Raw genomic sequence first — 19648 nt, forward strand, 5'->3', positions numbered from 1 at the left:
TCCGCATTACGCACTGGAAGGTGCGCCTTCCCCAAAGACGATCGCATCACCGTCTGCCTTATGCCGCATGACGTTTTCAATCCATGTGTGGAAGGAATGAGAGGGAACAAAGTTTAGCCAGTTCGGCAACTGCTGGTCTAGGGCAGTACCGCACCCTCTTCCCAAAAGTGCTTCGCATCTGCGATGATCGTTTGCCACGCACCAGCACGTGACGTTTGCAAGCCATGTGCATGAAGAAACGAGAGGGAACTGGGAGAGGGGAAAAACACGATAGAGCGTAGCACAAGGATGTGCCCATTCTTCTGCCGCGCTTTCTCTCTCCTTTTCTCATCCCCGGTCTTCGTTCGCAGCAGCGCGCACTATGCATGCGCTAACAAGTCAGCTTGGCCCGTTGCAGACAGAACGTTGGACACTTTCTCCAGTGGGTTTTGTGAATCCACTGCACGCGGCGACTGACATATGATGCGCGTCTTGTGTCGTCAAGCTGAACATGCATAGGCTGGCAGATCTTTTTTTTTTTTTCGAGAGTAGATCAATCTTGTCGTGCTAAATGTGCGCCGTAGTGTAAGCTATGGCGGCTGCGAACGTTAAGAAGCGGCAGTTCTTTTTTTTTGTGTGTGTGTATGTGTGTGCGAGAGTCGTCTATCTTTGCATTTATGAATCAATGAAAGCACGCAGTCAGCTGCAATCATGACACCAGCTTTTAGCATTGTTCGCTTCAAACGGCATTTGCATCTATCACACTTTGTTTTTCAATGATTTGTGGCAGTGAGCTACACTCGCCCCAAGTGTGGAGTGATAAATCGAACCAGGCTTGTGTTATCAAGCCTCCTCCAAGTTCACTCCCCGTCACCGCAGGAGCTATCAAAAGTACAAAAGATAAACAGGCCATGACGTTATCTTTGCGCAGCATCTTGCTGTGCTGCCAATTAATGAGGTGTGGATGAGACGACGAAAATGGAGAGATGCGCCACCGACTGAAGGCTGTTTCACATGCAAGCGAAAACGCTCGCAATTTCTGCTGCGGCGACGCAAATCTGTTTTGACCTGTCGCGGCAGCTCGAGCGACGCAGTTCCGACAAGTTGGAAATTTTTCGCTCTGTCACTGCCGCTCGCCGCTGAGTTGCTCAATGGGCAAAAGGGGAGGTGTGGGTTCATTATGCGAGTGGATTGATTACGTGACAAATGCGGTATCATTTTTCACGGTTGCAAGCGGCGTCTCAAGCCGATTTCTGTATATAAAATTATCAATGTATCGAACTATTTCGCGATTCTCTTCGAGTTCGATATATCCGGGTTTGACTGTAGTTCCGGCGGGAGCGCCGTTGCTTCTTGCAGTATCTGTACTGCTCCGGTCGGCCGGAATGATTTGATCGTGTTAGTATTCTTCCGCTGGAGCACTAGATGCAGAATGGTATCTTTTTTTCCTGGCAGTAGAATGAGGATTTGTTACGCGATAGCTTATACAGCTCATTAAGTCGAAAAGCTGTCAGCTTGGTTGTTGGCACAGCATGTAGAAAATAATCGGTGGCTGCGCAAAAAAATCCTTTCATAGTAATTTTTGGTTCTATTTTTGGTTCTATTTATTTGTGCGTGATAGGCAATGAAAAGATAATGAAATCATTGGAATTAATTAATTGATGAATTAAAGAAACAAAAAAAAAATTAAATTGCAAAAGGGGGCTCAGATGTGTCCAAATGCTCAGAATGAAAAGCCAATGCTTGATGATGCTAAGAAAATTTAGAGGGCGTAATTGATCAAATATTTCATTACTGGAAAAAACGGAAAATTGGAAAAGGGGGTTCAAATGTTAAGGTGCTCTGGTACGCCGGCAGTGACGTTGAAAAGTGAGGAAGATAGTGCATTTGGTGATGAGTTTTAATTGTTCCTCAATTTCAAAAAGTGGAAGGTAACTTGAATAGAGTCATTTTTTTTTTTAATGAATCTCAGCTGTTTGGTAGGAACTACATTTTTGTGTTGGAATGTTTGGCGCGACCAGTTCTTCGATCGTAGCAGAAGACCAATCATCAATCGTTCTACCCATATCATAATCGGAAGTAAGCTGAACTTATTCACATGCTGACTATTCAGGGTTTCTGGAGCTCTCTTTCGCAAGTGCAGGAGGATGTTGTTCCACTTTTTTACATTCTTTTTGGAGATTCTTTGTTGGGTATTTGGGAACATTTGGAAAAATTGTCGAGACAGCACCAGCTTTGAGGGCATGCAGGAACATCACATGGCATGAAGATTTCCTTTCCATTCACGACATGCATGCACTAAGCTTGTCAGAGCTAATAAATCTACATGAAATTTTAAAAACTCAGCATAGCCTCTGCTACAGGAAAACTTTGCGGGCTTGATTACAATGACAACCACAGCACAATTACAACTTAAAAAGCTAACACACATCGTGCCTTGTTGCATGGACTTCATCCTGGCTCACTAGGCAAAACACAAAACTTATATCCGTGCGCTTGCAATGTCCGTTAATATCAGAAAGCTCTGGGCATCTCGGTTAACCTTGAGCTCGCCACTACAGCCTCCCTCATAGCCTGCGTGTCGCCTCCGGTTGTTAGACCATACAGTTTTTTCCACATGTAGTCTAAGCATTGGATTATGAGAACTGCCAGAACACATAGCCTAACTGGACCAAAATGCCTTTCACAAAGTCCAGAATTCTCTTGCAGTGGCTCGTGCCTACTTGTCACTTTGCTGGCAGGTTCTCTGCATGACTTGTAACGCAGCCTGGCACACCATTTTTGGATTTTTTCTTCACATTGGCGGCCGCTGAGTGTCAAGGAATGATGACAGCCACTCACACCATCTACACTGAAGGATTGCGTAAATGCAAGGAAAATGGACTAGCGCTAGCTAAACAAACCTTGCATAGTGCCATGACCTACGAATTACTACGATAGCTATGAGGTACGATGCCTGCGAGTCTGCCGAGCTGGCGCTTCTGGGCTAGGGGCGTTCCCGGTGCAAGCACCGATTTTTCCCAAGCGGCAGGAACGCACAATGGGGCCTTGCTTGGCAGTGGTAGCGGCAATGCAGTTGTCGCACCTCATATTCTAGCCACCCTACTTGGCAGCCTCCTAAGAAGCTATGCAGTGCAGATAACATTTCCCATCTCCATGTGTTTATCTTTTGAGAAGAACTTTATTGGGGATGACGCTCTCCAGGAAGTTGGCACAGTGCCAAGCTGTGACAAAACTGAACTCCACTCATTTCTAGTTGTTTCAGAAAAACTTTTCTTCTGAACATCGAGGAACAAAAAGTCCAGTGCAACATAATAGGTTATTAAAATTGCGGTAAAAAAAGTAATTTGTACTTTTCCATCACGTTGCCAGTGCTTTATGCTGCTCTGACTACACTGAAATCTCGTTACTACAAACACCACATTAATGAATTTTTTAAGAATCCCCGGCAGATTTGCTATGTTTTCAATGTAAAACTATATCAGAATTGTGAATTTCAAAATAGCGTATATATTAGAATAACGAACATATTTTATTTCTTCTATAATTTTGGAACACCAGTATTACGAATTCGGCTAAAATTAACAGCGCCGCAGCTTGCAACTCTCGAGTGAAACAGAAACCGCCGTTTCTGTATGTATGGTCCGTGGGATGTAGCTATCACCATCAGCACATCTAGTACCAGCTTCTAGCGCCACCACGAAGCTGTGGTTTATTACGCAGTAGCCAGAAGGCCTAGCCACCTGCGCATTTTTTCTTGTGTGTCGTACGCGGGTCAGTCGTTCGTGTGTTCAAGCGTGCTGGAAGTGTTTTTTTTTTTTTTTTTTTTTTAATGCTGCGGATTTTCTTATTGCGAAGTTTGTACGAGAGCAATGATATTAGCCAGCGAAGTGCCAAGAAGATATGAACGCAGCCGCTTTCACTGCAAGAAATCGGCGCAGAGAAAAAGCGATTCGGCCTCTACAGACAGGTAGCATTGCCCCATCGACCGCCGCAATCTTTTGAAAGACCAAGACAAGATTTTCAAACTTCAGGGAGCATTGAAGATGAGATCATATCGAACTCTTGATTTTTTTTTTTTGCACATGGACAAAGTAAGTGCTTTCATCGCGCGGTGCGATCACGCATTAGACGAGGTGTTCCGCAAAGTGGAAGGTGTATGGGCTGTAGTGATGTAATGTAATGCACGGTTGTGTTTGCTGCACGTGGCAGAAGAAAATAATTGATTTCTTCAAATAAATCAGCTTTGCTTTTCTACACACATGCCCACTGACAAGATACGTCATTTGCATATCTAGGTTTGACCACCGGCTTATAATCGCAGATTTTTCATTACAACGATATTTCAAAATAACGAATGATTTTTTGCGGTCCCGCGCAATTCGTTATATCGAGATTTGACTGTACAGACGAGAGTTTTATCAGCGCTAGAATCTCAGGAGCAGCCATGTGGCAGCAATGGGCATGCTCTGCTTGCCCCCCCCCCTTTCCGTTCTTTTTCTTATTCCTGTTATTTTTTTGCTACTTTTGTTAAGCATGAGCTATTGTAATGCCATGTCCAAAAAGTGGAGTGCTTCGTGTTTGCCATGTAGATGTACTGTCGGCACTGGACCGTGCCGCATTGTATCAACTGCAGTCACTCTTTGCAGTCAACCCCGCTGGGGTGGCATAGCGGTTAAGGCACTCGACTACTATGCCCAAGGGCGTGTGATCTAATCCCGGCCTCGGCAGCTGCGTTTTGGTGGAGGCGAAACGGAGTGGCGTCCGTGTGCTCTGCGATGTCAGTGCACGTTAAAGAACCCCAGGTGGTCAAAATTTCTGGAGTCCTCCACTACGGCGTCTCTCATAGCCTTAGTCGCTTTGGGACGTTAAACCCCACAAACCAAACCAAACCACCTTTGCAGTCAAATATGTTATTCTCACGTCAGTTCCTGCGTTATCATCATGAAACTTTTGCCCTGTCCTGCTTAATTTCTAGTAACTTAGCACTACAGGAGAGAGAATCGCCATAGTCAAGGTCGATTGCCAAAACATGTTTGTTACATGAAGCTTTAGAATGCGCGCACTTCAAACGGAGCAGCGTCAGGGAATGAGGAACTTTGCAATATTATGGAATTCACTACATGAAGGTTGATCCAAGTTTGACTGTATCTGACATTATCGGTATTGCATTCAACTGCTGAAAAAGAAGAAAAAGCATGCACTCCCAGTGCTGATTTAGTACTTCTGACCACTCAAGGGAGATGTCCCTTTGCAAGCTCGATAGCAAGTTTGGGAACTATTTTGAGTTTTTTTCCACTCACACTTGTTTGTATATTCTCTGTGTGGGATTATTTGTGCTTTCACATCGGCAGGTTGGCACGCATGCATGACGGCCAATTTAGCTGCATGCTACCATAATGGACTATACAAGGGGACACTTTTTCTTGGCAATGGGCGCAAAGGTTGGGAGGTCTTTAAACATGTCACTCTGCCGTTTACAGTAGAACCCTGTTGTTACGTTCTTCACTGCTACGTTTTCCCGGCTGTTTCGGCGCTTTCATCTGGTCTGGCATTGCTCCCGTAGGATCCAATGTATTGGGATCCTCGTTGTTACGTTGTAGCTGTGAAAACGTCTCCGCATAATACGTCGCAACTGGTCACCGCGAACCCACCTGAGGCAACGCGCACCGACCACCATTTTGACTTTTGAAGAGTCTTGGCTAGGCTTGGCTATGGAACTTCAAGAAGCCGTACGCGAGTTGGTGAGGCCGCCACTAGATGGCCATCTGCCTCGTGAACGCCGGCTAGGTGGCGTGCACCGCCACCGTCCGATTCAAAGGGTTCAGCTTCATCCATCCATCCATCCGTCGAACCAGTCCACGACAAAGCCGGTCGTGAACCAGTTGAACTAACCCTCGTCCTTTGTATCCGACGATCGTGATCTGACGTTCTTCGATGGTGTCGCGCAAGCGGAAGGCAGCCAGCGCGGAAAAGAATTGATATTGCCAAACACCTTGGTCTGCCACCATCGATGCTTCACAGCATCGTCTCAAAGCGGGCCGAGATTGAAGGCAGTGCAGCGTTTTTCGGCCCGAAAGCTAAGCAGGCTCGTGGGGCCAAGTAAGGAGACCCCGACGAGGCTCTTCTGACCTGGTTCAAGCAAGCTCGCGCTGCCGACGTCAACTTTGATGGCAGCATTTTGCGCGAGAAGGCAGTGGACATCGCCGACAGACTGGGCATCACGGACTTTGCGGCGTCGAATGGCTGGATCGACCGTTTCCGGAAGAGGCACGGCATTGCGTACAAGGCAGTAAGCAGTGAATCAGCAAGTGTGAACTTGGCAACAGTCGACGATTGGAAGGCCACACTATCTGCTACAGTTGAATCCCGCCACAACGAATACCGCCACAACGAAATTTCCGCGACAACGAATAATTTTTTATTCCCCGCGAGTATCCTATAAGAATTAATGGCCTAAATTTCTCTGCACAACGAACCATTTTTGCAGAGCGTTTCCGCTTCAACGAAATTTTCGCGTTCAAAATCGAAACCGAAACTAGTTTTATTGGCGAGAAGTCCAAGTCAAATCCAAAGCCACATTAAGCATGAAATCACGTGATTGCAGTTCCGCCATTTTGGCTTTGTGTCGTGGTCGCGTTGTTCACTCGCTGCCTTTCTCTTCGACAACGACGAGTTTTCATCCGCAGGACACGATGGCAACGCAAGTGAAAAAACGCAAAACTCTTTCCCTTGAGCAAAAAGCTCAAATAATCGCCCAAGCAGAAAGCGGAAGGAAGAAAGCGGCAATTGCTGAAGACTTCGGAATTCCTGCAAGTTCGCTGTCAACGATTCTAGGCAATAAGGACAGCGTGAGAATGGCACTTGCTTCAGGCACATCCTCGAAGCACAAAAAGGTGACGCGGCCCCTCCATGAAGAGTTGGACAAAGTAGTGCATGCGTGGTTTGTGGAAGCACGAGCCAGCAACGTCCCCCTGTCCGGAAGCATCGTCCAGCAGAAAGCCTTGAACTATGCATGCCTACTTGGCATTGATGATTTTAAAGCCAGCATTGGCTGGCTAAACCGTTTCAAGGCCCGCCATAACATCGTTGGAAAAGTGTTGTGCGGCGAGTCAATGTCAGCAGACGTGGACGGAGCAGCTGCTTGGAAGGCGAGTAACATGGCCGGAATTTTAAGCAACTTCGCGCCTGCAGACATTTACAACGCCGACGAGATCGGGCTATTCTACGAGATGTTGCCGGCTAGGACGCTCGACTTCAAGGGGCAGCGCTGTCACGGCGGCAAACACAGCAAAAAACGCATCACAGTGTTGCTTTGCACAAACATGGATGGCTCGGACAAGCGTCCGCCGTTAGTCATAGGCAAAAGTGCCAAGCCGCGCTGTTTTAAGGGAACTCGTAGCCTACCTGTGCAGTACAAGGCGAACAAGTCATGGATGACCCGCGCTATTTTCACCGAGTGGATGATGGCATTCGACCGCGACATGAAGCGGCAGGGCCGTAAAGTTTGCTTGCTTTTGGACAATTGTTCAGCGCATCACTCCGACGAAGTCAAGCTCACTAACACGGAGCTGAGGTTTTTCCCTCCCAATTGCACGTCTGTCTTACAGCCTCTCGATCAGGGCGTGATTCTTAGCCTGAAGCGCGCTTACCGCGGGAGGTTAATTCAGCGGCTGCTTTTTAACACTGAAACCGGCCGAGACACGAAGGTGGACTTGTACGTGGCACTGCAGATTATGTCTGCTGCCTGGAGCACACTGGGGCGCTCAGTAATTGTGAACTGTTTCAGGCACGCCGGATTTGCCGAAGGTCGACCCGTACACTCTGCTGGCCTAACACCAGGCGTTACAGACGACGACGAAAAGGCGTCACCGGCTCCGGGGATCGCGGCCGCCTGGAAAACGCTGGGAGAAATAGGAACCGTGCCGCCTAATCTCGAGCTCGACGAATACATCGGCGCTGACGCTTGTGTTGTTGTTCACGAAGATGTGAGTGATGAGCAGATCATAAAAGCTGCCCGGAATGATAAGGACTCTTCCGATGAAGAAGACGACGACGTACAGGAAGCGCCGGCTGCGGCAACCGCCGTACAGGTGATGGACGCTTTTGATGTCATCAGGAATTTCGTTGCTGTCCGAGACGACGATGTTGCAATGGGTTTGCTGACCGAGTGCGAAAATCGCGTGACGGCGTTGCTCGCCGTGAAGCGTAAGCAAACCAAGCTTACAGATTCTTGGCATTAAACGCCTTTGCTGCTGCTTGGGCAATTCTTTCTGCGTTTCACGTCAAATTTTTGCGATAACGAAGTTCCGCGAGAACGAATTTTTTTTCGTGCACCGTGAATTTCGTTATAGCGGGATTCAACTGTATACTAATTGAGGGCTATGCGCCTCGTGACATCTACAACGCTGATGAAACGGGCCTTTTTTTTTTCGGGTGCAGCTGTCGAAGTCCCTAAGCCTGAAAGGAGACGCGTGTCATCGAGGCAAAAACAGCAAAGAGCGATTGACGGTGCTCCTTTGCTGCAACATGGATGGTTCCGATAAGTTAAAGCCATGGGTAATCGGCAAATATCGGAACCCGCGGTGCTTGAAGAACACTCGCCTGCTGCTATGTCGCTACAGAAGTAACAGTCGTGCGTGGATGGCGTGTTCGTTGTTCGAAGAATTTCTTCGCTACTTCGACAACAAGATGGGATCCCAGTGCAGGAGTGTTCTCCTTTTTCTAGACAATTGTGCTGCCCACCCAAGAGACCCGCAGTTTCTTCGGAACGTCAAGCTTGTGTTCTTCCCACCGAACACTACAAGCCATCTGCAGCCGCTGGATGCCGGCGTCATAAAGAGCCTGAAGCATTCCTACCGGAGGTGTGTTGTGAAGCGCTGTCTTGCGCATATTGATCATGGACAGCAGCCTACGACCATTTCGGTGCTTGACGCTATGCACTATGTCGCTTCAGCGTGGGCTGCAGTGGCCGCATCAACTGCACAGCACTGCTTCGCACAGTGTGGCTTTCGCACGGACGGCAAAGGGGAATTTCCTGGCACAGACGCTGGGGAGTCGGAAGCAGCCTCTTGCGATCAAGAGCTCACTGAGGCGATGGATGCGCTGGGTGCCACGGGACTCACATACGACGACTACGTCGCAGTGGATGCTGCCGTCGTGACATCGGAGTGCCAGAGTATCGGTGATATTGTTGCGAGCTCGGTCGCGAGTGAAGCCGCAGATTGTGATGACGAGCTCGAGCCACGCGATTCTGAGGATTTGTCAGATCCGAGCTTCGGAGAAGCGGTCGCGGCTCTGGACCTCCTCCGTAGGTATGTCACACCTCAAAGCGACGTGGACAGCAATGCGGCTTTCCAGGCTATTGAGAAGCGCCTGGTGTTTTCTAGCGAGCGAAAGAAACGGCAGTCCACTATTCTTGATTTTTTTAAGTCCTAATGTCACTTTGCGGAAATACACTGTTTGAAGTGAAAGCTGCACCGTTCTCGTTCCTTTTCAGAGCCTTCCTCACTGTTGCGTTTTCCCAGCTGTTACGTTTCTTTTTTTTCTCGGACCGGTGAAAAATGTATGAACGGGGTTCTACTGTATTTATGAAGCATCCAGTGACAGCTTTAAATGAAAACAATGCACCATGCATATACAGTCGAACCCGGATATATCGAACTCGAAGGGGATCTCGAAATAGTTCGATATATCGATAATTCGATATACAGAAATCGGCTTGTGACGGCACTTACGATGCTGAAAAACGATACCGTATTTGTCGCGTAATCAACCCACTCGCATAATAAACCCACCCTCTACTTTTGCACCCGAGAATTTGAAGAAAACAAAAATGCGTTAAGGCCAGCTCGCTCACATACAAGTGACTGAGCGATCTCAGCGACGAGCGGCAGCGACAGAGCGAAAATTTTCAAACTTGTTGGAACTGCGTCCCTCTCGCTGCTCGAGCCACTGCGGCAGCTCAAAACAAGGTTTCTGGTGGCAGGAAATCGCGAGCATTTCCGCTTGCATGTCGATGGCGTGCGTCAGTCCGTTTCGGTCGTCTCATCCACAGCTCATTGGCAGCGTGCCAAGATGCTGCGCAGCGATAACATCATGGCGCGTTTATCTTTTTATAGCTCCTGTGGTGGCGGGGAGCGAACTTGGCAGAGTGCCCGTGATGGCTTGATTGCACAAGCCTGGTTCGATTTATCACGCCGCGCTTGGGGCGGGCGTCATGATCGCAGCAGCTGACCGCGTGCTTTCGCTGATTCATATATGCAAGGATAGACGATAAAAAAAATTAATAATAAACATCCCCGCAAAAAAAAAAAAAAAAAGAAAAAAATCCCTGCCGCTTTTTAACGTCCGCAGCCGCCATATCTTACGCTACGCCGCGCGTACAGCCAGCCAACGATTAAAAAAAAAAAATGACTCTTGCAAAAAAAAAAACTGAGAGCTGGCGCAGGCGCCATAGCCAGGTCCGGCGCCGCGCTGCCGCACGTAGAGGGTTCGGTTCGCAACACACGCTGGAGAAAGCGTCCGACGTCTGTCTGAAAATGGGCTGAGCTGGCTTGGTGCATGCGTTGTGCGTGCTGAAGGAGAGATATAGCTCAGCAATAGAATGGGCGCACCCACGCACATGGCTTGCAAACGTCATGTGTTGGCGCGCGGGAAACAACTGCAGATGCGCGCGCCTTTGGGGAATGGGTGCGGTGCTGCCCAGAGTCCAGACCAGCTGTCGCCGAACTGTCCCCTCTCATTCCTTCCGCGCGTGGCTTGAAAACGGCACGCGGCGAACGGCCAAGGGGGATGCGATCGTCTTAGGGGAAGGCACACTTTCCAGTGCGTGGTGCGGAGTTCGATATATCGAACGACCGGAGAAATTGAGTTCAATATATGACGCAGCTTTCCTATACTTTTACATGGGATTTTCAAGGGGATATTTCGTGAGTTCGATATAACCAAAATTCGATATATCCGAGTTCGATATAACCGGGTTCGACTGTAATTGTTTCAATATGGTGCACGCTGACACTAGTTTGCTCAGTTTTACATAGACTGTCAGAGACAAATAAAACCACTGAGCACTACTCTGTTTCTCAGTTGGGAGAGAAAGTACTGAGGTATCTCAGAAATAAAAAGAGATTTGCAAAAAGGAGATATAAGTTGTACATTTAGTATTTAGGTAGCATTTCTATCATCTTACTCACTGAACACCCACCATTCGCTGTGGCCTCTGTCCACAAGTGAATGCACACGAAAGGCACCATTCTGGGGAAGTTTCAGATGCTTTCGAATAGTCAATTACACAGACATCACTAATGCTCTCATGAATGAAGATTTATGATTAATACTCTACACGAAGTAAGCTATGAAAACGCAAGCTCACTGCAAAAGTGCATGGACAGAGCGGCGGACATAGCTATCGACATGCGCTTTTGCGATCAGCATCATCGTTCCATCGAGTTTACTGCATTTCGAGTTGCTTTTTAGTATCTTTACCTAGAGACTTGTCTACAGTATTTTTTGAGTCGTATTCCCCAATTGCAGAGCATTGGTACAGAGCCACCCAGTGGCAGTCTCTGCAGGCTCTCCCATTTCACCCAGTCCATGTAGCAGTGCTGAACATGGTGCTTTCAGCAGCAACAATTACTTTTCTTTCAAAAGCAGCAGCGCACTGCTGACACTGTGCAAGGTGCGAGTACTGCTTCATAGTGTAAATATCACTCAGTCAGTGTGCTGAAATGGCGTCAAAATCGTACTGCTATACAGTGTCCCCTCTTGCTGCAAGCATGAAAGTGATAGCACTGACTGATACCTGCTGGAAACTGTGGATAAAAGTTGGGGCAGAAATTCCGTGTGTTAACCCTTTGAGGGTTTTTGCCGCAAATGTACTGCGGCGGTTTTCCGTCCCGCTAGGTTTTTGCGGTACCGGTATGGTTTCAATCCTCATTTGAAATTTCGTGCCCTAATGACGATGCATGCTCACTGGGAGGTGCTGCCACCTCCTAGGGCTTACAAGAAGCCCTTGAAATTTATTGCGCTGCCTTTTTGTGAAGATAAACAAAAGTGTTTCCTAGCTGCAGCGTGCCGCCCGGTCTGCGGCAATGCTGCCCACCCTATCGCGATTTCGGTTTCGCCATGTGATCGCAACAGAGGCGCGAAACTTGATTTATATCTTTATGGGCGCTTCCGTGCAGGGGATAAACAGAACTGATTCCTAGCTGCAGCTTGTGGCCCGGTCTGCGGCAAGGCCCTTGCATGGTTTCAGTTACCCCCCCCCCCCCCCCCCCCTCGTGATCGCAATGGAGGCGCGCAAAACTTGATTTGTATCTTTATGGCCACTCTGGGTGCAGGGGTCCCAGAAACCGCTTTCCATCTTTATTGGGGCTGCTGTTAGCTTGTTTATCATTGATGCCCACAAGGTATTCCTGCTCCCCTTGTGGTTTCCAGAGTTTGCACTCTGGAGCAACGTTGACTCCAAAATACGGTTCCTAAATTTTTCTACAACTTTTCCTTGATTTTACTCGTATTGAACTTTCAAAATCCGCAATAAAGTAATTTCACCATCTGGGACCCTCAAAGGGTTAAAATGTGAAACACATGCATTGAGTGTGCAGTGCCTCACTGTTTATAGAAGGCAGCGCTCCCTTACCTTAGCTGCACTCTGAAGCACAGTAGCCCGCGTGCGCCACTGACGTTCGCAGCTGACGATATCTCGTGTGATGTCGACGTCATACTCGAGGATGCCTTGCATATCAGCCAAGCCCAAGTCATCATCCCCCTTTATGGTGGCCCGCTTTTTGGCCAACCGCTTGGCCTTGATGGCTGCAATCTTCTCTACAGACATGGCCTCCGAAAGGGACCTGGTACGTGGAAGAAGTAGACATCAGTGCCTCGCCCTCACATGCAAACAATAAAAGCTCTCTGCAGCAACACTCCTGTCCTCAAACACTGAATGCGACAAGGCTCCCTCTGATGTTTCTTTGTGCCTTACAGATCAACCCGCACCCAAACCCTGAAAACATGCTCAAAAAGATGTACAGGTTTTTCCAAATTGGTGGGACCTGTAAAATAAAATCCCACAGTCCAAAAGATCTGTGCACTTCAAGAATATATAACTACCAACAAAAGCCTGGTTACAAAATAATTATTTCACCAATTCCCGGGTTTTCGTAGTGCTGTGAGGGCGGTGAACGTGAAAAAAAGAGCAGCACTGACATTAAAGACGAAGCTCAAGATAAAATCAGGGCCTTCAAGGCAGTTTACAAGAGGAGACTGACTGACACTCTTCTCGTGAAGCTTCTTACGAAGCAGGACTTGAAGATCGACTTGCTGGGAGCATTGAAGCAGCATCGGACTGCGTGAAAGGCGAAACGATTGCCAACTGCTTTCGGCATGCAGGTTTTGTTCCAGCAGAGGCCCGGGCGTCAGGTGACGATGGGGACGATCCCGATGAAGCAGAAGCAGAGCTCCGCGAGCTCGATGAGCCTGGAACGATTTTTTGCGTTTTGTTGGTTACACGCCCGCAACAATGACTGTAGAGGACTTTGTAGGCGGCGACCACGGCTGTATTGACGGACGCTGAAATCGCTGTGGAAGTTTCTGAACATCCCGCAGATGAAGCTGAGGCTTACCCTGCAGACGATGAGAACATTCTGACTTCACAAGAAGCGCTTGCTGTATTAGATTTACTGCGACGCCACTGCAGTGCTATTGAGAGCAGTGGGTTTGCCCTTGTTGAGTGTTCGCAAACTGTGGAACAGGGCGTGATACTGAACGCGATCAGCACAAAAAAGCAGGCCGCAATAACGCAGTTCTTTGCACGTAAATAAATGGACGTGACCGAAGTAGGTACCCTCCGAGTTGCTGTGCCTTCTCTGATTGAATTTTGCTGCTCTTGCATGTATTTTCTACAAAATTTTGTATTACGAATTATGGATAGAGCGAACTATTTTCCGATTTTTTAAGTGTTCGTTATAACGAGGTTTCACTGTATATGTGGGCATTTCATGAAATAGTCTTCGTTTCTGCTGCGAGTAGCACCTAGCTGCGACACAGAAGGCATAAGCTTTCATCATGGACATGGCACACTAGTGTGTTTCATCTCTAAAATGTGATGGAGCTGTTCATTGGATTCCTCGCATTAGTCCAGTGAACACTACGCTAGACTCCCTTAGAGACGATCCTGAAGGAATGAGACATTTGTTTGCCGTGTGAGCCCCAAAGGTTTTCAAAGGGAGATGCTACCCATAGACATTGTCCTCGGGCTACTTGGGCTACTTCCGTTTCATCAAACCTCACATAATATAAAGTAAGTGGAAAGTTTGGTTGATGCATCCTTTTTTATTTCTGCAGGAGATTGCAAATAAAAGCTTTTATGGTGGTCTCCCGCAAGCACAAAAAAGGGGCACTGCTGTAGACTTCAGTGTTGCATCTAGCATTCGGTCATAAATCCGAAATGCAAGGCAAAATATTGAAAGGATCTCTTTAATATTCTACCTCACATTTAGTATTGTTCTGGTGCTATGTCTGAGGACTAGGCTTCTGCTGTTGGCCATGGTATCTGAACTGACTGTTAGCTGATTCCAGCAGATGATGCAATTAGGGATGGCAGACGTAAAATGAAGAGAGCCCTGAGCGCCGCTGAGGTCGCCGACAGGGCCAGGAAATCTGCCTTTTTCACAAAATGTGGCACCCTCTGGTAGTGGTTGTAAATTCGTCTGCTACTGATTGAAAACGTCCTTGGGGAACACAGCCACCTGCGAAATGGCGATGTCTGCACTTCACAGCTACCGCCATCTTTCGCATACGCCTGTCATGAATATGAACTGCGCATGGCTCCCCGTGATCAGTTCCGGCTGCGCCGATCGTAGTAAGCAAGAACTGCACACGCGCAGCTAAGGTTGATGTTCATTTTCAACCAGGGGAGAGGCACGCATGCGCTGAGTAGCCTTGTGAAAAAGGCGTAGGGTCTGCATAGTGGAGGTACTACCTGTGACCTGATATCGTGAAAGCGCGTCATTTTTATTGAATAATTTTGTCTTCTCAAATACCATCAAGTGCCACCAAACAGAGATTTTATTGCTTTCTTAATTCTGTGCATGGGGCCAGCATATCTAATTGTGTGTTCATTTGTACTCTCCAACACTGAATGAAAGGTGCTATTCCACACGTTTATAACAAGCTTTAAATTATGTATCTTATACCACATATTTGTGCTGCTTGGGTTTATTTAGCAGACTGGCAACAAAATTGTGGCAACCTATTTCATAGAGAAAGCACAGATGGTTTGTGTGGCATTGGGCTCCGTAATGCTCAACTTTTCCTTGTCAAGGGGATGAAAACAAACTAGCTTCACGACGCTGAAGGTGGTCAGTGCTCTGAAAGAAAAAGAGCAGGGACTTAGGCTCCTCTTCACAAGCTTTAAAAAAGAACTAGTCAAGCTGGGCAAAGATTCTGATACGAGACTCTGGTAGGAATATTTAATGTACAGTCTGTGGCAGAAGTTTAGAGCCCAGGGGGTTCGCTTCTTTTCCATATCACATGGCATGCAGTGCATCCCTTCTGTTCCAAATTTCCCAGAGGTAAGAAAATTTTGTTTTACTCCCTCCAGTGGGAAGGAATTCTATGAGTTCTAAATGAGCACCTCTACATAGCTTCAGGGCACACCTCCTGGGCGTTTAGCTTTTAACAAAGGCTGTACACTTTTCATTTGTGAGAAGTAACACTGGATTTCGTGTGTCTTATTGCTCAGTGCAAACAAAACATGGCATTGCTAGGCATGTCGTGAAGGAAGTTTGATTTGTTTGCTTGTTTTTGTTTGTTTGTTTTTACTTTTATGTACCTGCAAATGATTTTTCTAGCTCTAAAAGCTGGAATGCTGCTTCCATCACGGATTGTGGCTCCTTATGACATGCTTACGTTATCTAAAGCATTTGCACACAGGGAAGGTAACGCAGTACAGTAAAACCTCATTAATTCTGATTTCACGGGACCGGAGAAAATGGCCGAATTAACCGCATGTCGAATTATCGAGAGGGGAAAAACATAACACAACAAAGTATCCCACATCAACGTGCCTTTATTTTTTTAAGAAATCTGTGATTGTTGACTGCTTTGTGCAGGTAAGTTGCATCGCAACTACTACCTTGCGCACTTCTGCCAAATGATGCAGTGCATGCACACTGTCCGCAGAACCTACACATATATCTTCAAGAACACTCAGGGCCTCAACAGCTGCTTCACAGTATGATGCGGCAGTTCATCACAAGCATCGTCGTCATCTTGGGAATTTGGCTTCCTGAACTATTTCACTGTCGGAGAGACGGCCGGCAACGTCACTGTCGATTCGCCATTTGCACGAGTTTCCTGCGCATGCGCGAAGTCGTAGCGGCGACTAATGGGAACACATTGGACGGCGTCGACGGCGTTTCTCGGCGCCGACAGTGCACGGGGGCGTGCGGCACCGGGCGGCACGGTGACCGTCACAGGCTTGGCAAAGCAATGCTAACCACATCTGCCGTGTATGGTTGCCTCTCTAAGCGTGCCAGGATGCAAGACGCGGTTTTTCAGGTTTCCTTCGGCGAGCCGTGACTGACAACGACGTGAAGCTTGAATTAGGGCCACCAAGCATCAAGATGTGAATGGCCGACCTTAGCAACCGACTGCGTACTCTTAACTGTGCAAAAAACACTTCGTTACAGGTATGTATGCGTCTAAAGGAAATGTGCATGATAGTATCTACTCTAGTTTGCACCAGGCCTGTAAACCACCAGTGATAGCCGCAATGAGCATCTGTTCGGCGCATGTTTGCTTTATGTGCGACGGAGCCTGATATGGCGATGTATTTTGTCGTTTGTTTTCTTTATGTGCGAAGGGGCCGGGTAGTGCAGATATCACATGTGGCTGTGTGCGCTAGACCGTAATATTTAGCATGTTTCATCGCGACTGCCGCCTGACTAAAAAGAAGAAAAAAATTGGGCGTTTGTTGTGATATGCACCGCCGTTCGCGAGCCGAGTGGTTGAGCTGGTCATGAAGCTCGCGAACGACAGTGCATTAAAACGCCATATTTTTTTTTCTTGTTAGTTAGGTGGCAGTCACGATAAAACATGCTAAATATTACGGCCCAGCGCACACCGCCGCCTGGGATCTCTAAGCTACCTAGCCCTTTCGCACATAAAGAAACGACAGAATACATCGCCATCAGGCCCCGGCGCAACTAAAGCAAACACGCACCGAAGAAATTCTTATTGCAGCTATCACTAGTGCGTTACAGGGCTGGGTGCAAACTCCAGTAGGTACTTTTCATCATGAATATTTCCTTTAGATGCATACATACCTGTAGTATCTGTGTTTTTGCCTCTCGGAGCATATGACGCACTTGACACTCTTGCACGACGCACAGTATTTTTTTTTACCTTACAGGCTCCCCTTCGTGCTCGCCAAAGCTTTCGGATTTTGTTACTTCGGTGTACGCAATCAGATGCACTTCGTTGGGGAGCTTGATAATCGTCGTCTTCGTCCAACCGTTTGCAACGGCAAGGAAACCGCCTGGCACAAATGAGTCTCCTGAAGGGTTCATGCTCGTTCGCTTGCGGAGTGGATCGCTCTGGACGTAGAACAGCGTTGGTTCCTGACCGAGATGCGCATGTGTCACCAAGTCGTTGATTCCACAGAAATCGTGGCGGAGGCAGAAAGGTTGTGAATCTTTTCACAACAGGATGACCATTCTCTCTGCACCGAGAACCTTTTCACCACTGCGACCACGTCCGTTCTGACTCCTGAGGGCAGAAACCGGCTACAGTGCTGAATCATCCGTTGCCGCGCGTTTCCTGCAGGTGTGCATTCCGGCCGGGACAATGCCCCTCTCTGCCGAGCTTACTAGATGAAATGCTATAGCTGCACGCTTGTAGATGACGCTAGGAGGAAGCGACGCCCATTGCACCATGCCGGCGCCGCAGTGACCGCATTGTGCTCTGTAACTCAAGACACCCTGCGCATACGTGCCGCTCGTAAGTCACAGGAGACTATTCCACCTAGCTCTGCAGCATCAACAAACCGATGGCTGCTTTGCCCATCCCCCTCTCTCTTCTGTCTCCGCGCTCTCCTGTCTGCCGAGAACCTGCACGCTGAAAGCGTCTCTCACGGCCCGCGCTACACGCTCATAAAATACGAAGATATTATATACGTGCGTTATGAGTGGATTGTGAAAACGCTGTAACATTCCCCCATACTGCGTGAACATGATATACTGTAATCACTGTCACTACTTTCCGCCCCGAGGCCAAAAAAGGGGCACGTAGAAAGCTTTCGCTTTCTACCTGCGTTGGCATGGCCATTTCGTATGGTGCGCATTTGCGTCGTCTGCTACACTGCCGTCCAATGTGTTTCTCGCCCGCTCCCGCATGATGGCGCCACATCCTTCCGCAAAAGGCGGATTGAGACATAATCGCACAGCTGAACATTCGACGGCAGAATGCTTGTAAAGTCTCTCTCTCTTCCTCTGAGTTGGAATCCACGTCATCCGCATCAGCTGTGCGAATGCTCTCAGTGAAACCACTGTGCTTAAAGCAGTTTGAAATAACTGCAGGCGATGTGTTGTGCCACGCATTCACTAGAATGTGCATTGCACTAAGAAGAGTCATGTCGTACTTGTGTCCTGCTTCCAAACATAACAACATACGTTCGAGAACGTGCTTGCGGTACCGAGTTTTCAGGTTCTGTATTATTCTCTGATCCATGGGTTGGAAGGAGGCAGTGGTGTTAGGGGGCAGAAAAAGCAGCTCGATGTTCTCCAGCCCTGACATGTTGTGGTGCGCACTGCAGTTGTCCATAACAAGTAGTATCTTGTGCTTTTTTCGCTGAAAAGCTGCGGTCCAGTTGGCGTAGCCAAGCTTGAAATATCTCTGCTGTCATCCAAGCCTTTTTGTTGGCTCGGTAGTCTACTGGCAGCTGCTTGATATTCTTGAAACACCGCGGTTTTTGTGATTTTCCAATAACCAGCAGTGGCAGGCGTTCCGTGCCAGTCATATTAGCAGCAACCAAAACCGTCACCCTCTCTTTACTTCGCTTGCCACCGACGCAAGGGTCTCCTTTAAATGCGAGCGTCTTGTCTGGCAGGGCCTTGTAGAAAAGTGCCGTCTCATCTGCATTAAATATATTGGAGGGCTCATAGGCAGCAAGGCGCCTCGGAAGCTCAGTCCTCCAACTGTTTTCGACGCTTCCATCCACAGCCCCTTTTTCACCGCAGACGCTGCGAAAAACCATGCCTCTTCTTAAAGCGGTCAAACCACCCTTTTCTGCTTGTGCACAGATGAGGGGTCCGCTCAAGGAGAGTTGCGAATTTTGCGCGTCCGCAATCCTCTAGCTTCGGGAATGCTGTCGTTCGCAGTCTCTTCCGTTTGTCTGAGAACTGCTGACCATCATATGCCTCCAAAATCTGAGCTTCATTTTTTATGTATGAGCTCAGCGTGCTCCTTTTGACGTTGAACCTTGACATGATGGTCTGTCGCGGCATTCCTTCTTTCACTGCCTTCAGTATTTTGACTTTCTCGGCCAAGTCCTTTGCCACGTACTTCGCGCGCTTCGCTGGTGCCACGGTAGCCATCGCAGGAGCCAAAAAATGCAGCGCTGTTATGATCGTTGCAGAGAATAACGCTGCCCACACCCCAGCCCCAGTTT

General features: G+C 48.0%; 1 protein-coding gene across 1 annotated transcript in view; it reads left to right on the forward strand.

Annotated features, from left to right (window-relative positions):
* The window catches only part of hyx (cell division cycle 73 hyrax), a 118534-nt gene that overhangs the window by 86818 nt on the left and 12068 nt on the right, over nt 1-19648 (forward strand). The window lies entirely within an intron of this gene.

Source organism: Amblyomma maculatum, chromosome 7 (genome assembly GCF_055883805.1).
Source record: "Amblyomma maculatum isolate TAMU_Amacu chromosome 7, ASM5588380v1, whole genome shotgun sequence".
In the NCBI taxonomy this organism is placed as follows: domain Eukaryota; kingdom Metazoa; phylum Arthropoda; class Arachnida; order Ixodida; family Ixodidae; genus Amblyomma; species Amblyomma maculatum.